We start from the raw sequence: 4366 nt of genomic DNA, 5'->3' as shown, positions 1-4366 counted from the left end.
AAAGGGGTTTTTTTTGGGGGGGGGGGGGGGAAGATGTTTGTTTTAAAGGTGGGGTTTCTCTGCCGGCAGAGTAGCTTTTCACTGCGTTGCAGTTTCGGATTTCCTGGACCTTGGGGTGGTGATGTTGCTGGACTGGAGTGCCTGTCCTGCGGTTCGAGCCCCCAAGGAGAAGGATCACATTTGTGGAGCTTGGTCGCGTAGGAGGCAAAAAATAGAGTTGATTATTTTAACATTAAGGAAGCATGTCAACACGAGGTTTTTAGAGCCCCGGCTAATGTGGTAATCTCGTCCTAAAATGGAAGGAGAGGGAGGGAACTTTCTGCAGAAACTATTTTGACTGCTCTTGACATGTCATGTCCCTGATTTCTGTGTTAGATTTATGCCACAGCCCAGAGTGGAGCTGGTAAGTTGGTAGCTAATTATTTTTCCTGATTGCTTCCTGTTGCAATTTGAAGGGGTGAGCCCAAGGAAATGCCTTTGTTGGAGTGATCCTGGAGCTGGGAGTGGTGGGCCCCAGCTTCACGGCCGGGGTCTCTCCCTTTCGGCCCCACTGCACTGGCCCCGGGACCACCCCCGGGAGTGGGGTGGTCCTGCAGATGCTCACTGCCCGGCCCGCAGGTGAGCATCGAGTTAACTAAGTGCAGTGGGGAGTCCATGGAGAGTCTGCTGGCAGGACCCTCTGCTTCCCAAAGCGGGGGCCCACGTGCCTGTAACCCTCCCGTGCAGTTCCAAGAATTTACCCAGTCCACCCGCGCGTCCCAGCATTTGCTGTGGCCATCCCGTCGTATTTGGAACCCGTTTAATTTCAGCTGCGCTGTGTCACTGCTCAGGCATTTAGCAGAATTTGCTCACAGGGTGGTGGTGGGGGCTGTAGTTAGGTGAGGGCTTCCTGTCCTGCCGCGTGGGCTTGCCAAGGCTAAGGTCGGGGGCCCTGGGGGTCAGACCCCTTGGGTCTAGAGCAAGGGTCCCCAACCTCTGGGATCTAATACCTGTTAATCTGAGGTGGAGTTAATGCAATAATAATGATAGAAATAACGTGCCCAGTAAATGTAAAGCATTTGAATCATCCCCAAACCATACCTTTCCCCCATCCTCCCGGTCTGTGGAAAGATTGTCTTCCATGCTATCCGTTAATGGTACCAAAGAGGTTGTGGACCACTGGTCTAGAAGCTCAGTGGCTATTTGACTTTGGACAACTTACTTAGCTTCTGTGTATCCTGTGTCCTCACCTGGTTCCTCCCCCTGCTCGGGAGTGTAAAATACTGCCTGTGAAACCCTCTGCATGTCCCTGGCTGGGGGAGGAGCTGTTGGTGGCAGAGCTGTGGTGCCTGTTGGGTAATAAGGTCCTTGATCTTTCTGGCCTGGAAGGTCTAGCAGCTCTTATCACACAGTCTGGATTTCCCTCCCGTGTGGGACCTTGAACATCCCGTCCGCTGTCTGACTTGTTTTTCGCGGCAGCACTGGGTGAAGGGTATTGTGGTGGTGACCTGGGCTGAGCCTTGATGGTGGGGGGCGCTCGGGCAGCCGACTCCACCTTTGTGTGTCTCAGTTTTCTCTTCTGTAAAATGGGCGTAACGGTACTTCCTCCCAGTAGGTCACTGCGTTGACACATGCTTGACGCTTGTACCATCTCTCTTATTGACGCTGTCACTGTTGGTACCTGCTGGAGTGCTGGGGATAGGATGGGGTAGAATGGTGGAGGAGGCCCGGGCCTTTGCTGTCAGGGTGTCTGGCTGACAGGAAGGCAAACAGAAGCTGACTGTGCAGCTCTGGGGGAGGTAGGCTCCGTCCCAGGACCCTGTCCTCAGAGACCCGGTGGTCTCTGCTGAAAGAGGCCAGGTCAAGCTGCAGAGTCTGGATGTGGTCCAGAAGGCACTGGAAGCTTCCGGAGACTTTAGCTGGGGGAGGGAGATAGGAAATGCAGGGGAAAGGTGTTGAATTGATCTTTTTTTTTTCTCTTTTGTTAAATTGAGGTGAAAATCATGTCACATAAAGCTAATCATTTTAAAGGAGACAATTCCGTGGTTTGTTCGCAGTGCTGTACAAGCACCCCTTCTGTCAAGATACAAAACATTTCCCTGGGCCCAGAATAAAACCCTGCACCCTTTAAACTTCCCACCCCCTACCCCAGGTCTCTATGGCATTGCCTGCTCTGGATACTTCATCCGCAGGGACTCTGGCTTCATGCTCAGCGGAATGCTTTCGTGGCGTGTGCACATTGCAGCGTGGGACAGCGCTCTGCTCCTTGCACGGCTGGACAGGGCACATCTGCTCATCTGTCCACCCGCTGATGGGCTGACCTTGCGTGGGTGCTTCTCCCATCAGGCACGGGCTCGGAGCCCATTGTCCCCATGGGGTTTGTACAGCAGAGCCTGTTTAAAGCTGGCCTGGGGACATGACCACATTAGCTTCAGAGATGGGAGAGCCCATGGTGAAGGGAGCTTGGCTGGGGGACAAACTGAGGGCCAGTGCTGGCCTCTGGTGGGGTGAGGGCCTCTGGGAGGTGGACCTAGTGGACTTAATACTTCGATATCACAGAAGCCCTGGAAGGAGCTGGACATTTGCGGCTTACAAGGCCCCTGGGATGGTCACACGCTCTCAGAATGGGGAGGCTCTGATGGGAGTGGGGGCTGCGTCCAGCCCCTTCCTTTGCTGGGCCCGGGACATATTTGTGCAGGAAGCAGCGGGCTGTCCACCCTGCGGGCGCCCCGGGGACACTGCGGATCAGAGCGCTGCTGATGTGGAGGCCAGTGGGGACAGCAGGGACCCAGAGAGCTGGCCCCGGGGCCCCTCTGTTGCTGTGGGCTGCTGTCCGCTTTCTCTCAAGCTTGGGAAGTGGTTTGTTAGCTCTGGGACTCAGTTTGCTCATCTGCAAAATGGGGAGGATGGCGTGTGTTCTTTGAGGGTGCTGGTTGGGGTTCTACGAGGAGGAAGCTGCCTTCTAGACTGTCCGTCATGGGAAGGACACGGTGCGGGGGGAATCCCATTCCTTTTTGTTAAGCTGTTTTTTTTTTTTTTTTTCATAGTGAAAACTTTTATATTTGGAATTAGCCAGCTGGACTCAGTTTAGATGATCCCAATTTTGTCAGCAACGTCCGAAGCATCATGGCCAGGAGCCAGTGGGACGTAGGGCTTCTTCTCCCTCTCAGGCCTGACCAGATTATTGACCTCAGCCACGTCAGTGTCACAGAGCTTCGTAGCCTGTTTAATTTGGTGCTTGTTGGCATTGCCGTCCACAGTGAGTTCTGTTTTCTTCATGGCTGACTTGGTGGTAACGGGGAATCTGATGATGGCACAGGGGTCGAGTTTGTTTCTCCTAGGGCCGCTCTTCCAAGGATAGCTGGGCTGCCTCCTGAGCCGCAGTGTTTCGGGCAGCCGGAAGGTGGGTGACATCCGGATGATCTTTTTTTGTGGCTGTGGACACCTTTCAACACCGCTTTCTTCGTCTTCAAAGCCTTTAATTTGGCTTCAGCTTTAGGAGGGGCAGGGGCTTCCTTCTTCACCTTCGGCGACATCTTCATAAAAAAAAAAAAAAAGCAGTTAAAACCGAAATGTATTTATTTATTTGTGCTGCACTGGGTCATCTTTGCTGCACGGGCTTTTCTCTAGTTCTGGCGAGTAGGGGCCACTCTCTAGCTGCGGGGCAGACTTCTCATTGAGGGGCCTCTCCTGCTGCGGAGCATAGGCTCTAGGGTGCTTGGGCTTCAGCAGTTGTGGCTCCCAGGCTCTAGAGCACAGGCTCAGTACTTGTGACACGTGGGCTTAGTTTCTCCCAGGCCTGTGGGATCTTCCCTGATCAGGGATTGAACCTGTGTCTCCTGCACTGGCGGGCAGATTCCTTACCACTGAGCCACCAGGGAAGTCCCAGCCATTTCCTTCTAAAAGAGCCCAAGGGTCTGTCCCAAACACCCTCTTCCAGTGGAAGGCTGGAGAAGCGGAGAGGTGACCAGCTGACCGCAGGCTCCACGTGGGGCTGGAGCCTCAGGATCTGATTGCATTGGTGCCCAGAGTTACGTGTCCACTGTCCTCTGTCCCCTCCTCTTGGGATCTCTCTTGCCCAGCAACCCCTGGGAGTTTGTCATAGTGATGTCACCTCTGAACCATTTTGCAGGGGTGGGAGATACTGTACTTTCTGGGTATTTTCTTATTTGCTTTCTTGGTTGGTATCAGAGTCACTGGGGCTTCCCTGGTGGCTCAGCAGTAAAGAGTTTGCCTGCAATGCAGAGGACGTAGGTTTGATCCCTGGCATGGGAAGATCCCCTGGAAAAGGAAATGGCAACCCACTCCAGTATTCTTGCCTGAAAAAAAATCTCATGGACAGAACAGCCTGGTGGGCTGTATATAGTCCATGGGGTCGCAAAGAGTT

At 53.7% G+C, this 4366-nt stretch overlaps 1 pseudogene; it reads right to left on the bottom strand.

The window, feature by feature from the left end:
* Positions 1-3022: 3022 nt before the first annotated feature.
* On the bottom strand, positions 3023-3748 carry LOC104986944 (annotated as a pseudogene).
* Positions 3749-4366: the final 618 nt, after the last annotated feature.

The sequence above is a fragment of the Bison bison genome, unplaced genomic scaffold (genome assembly GCF_000754665.1).
Source record: "Bison bison bison isolate TAMUID 2011002044 unplaced genomic scaffold, Bison_UMD1.0 scf7180017864080, whole genome shotgun sequence".
Classification (NCBI taxonomy): domain Eukaryota; kingdom Metazoa; phylum Chordata; class Mammalia; order Artiodactyla; family Bovidae; genus Bison; species Bison bison.
The sequence above is the reverse complement of the archived record's forward strand: the minus strand, read 5'-3'. Positions and strand labels throughout refer to the sequence as shown.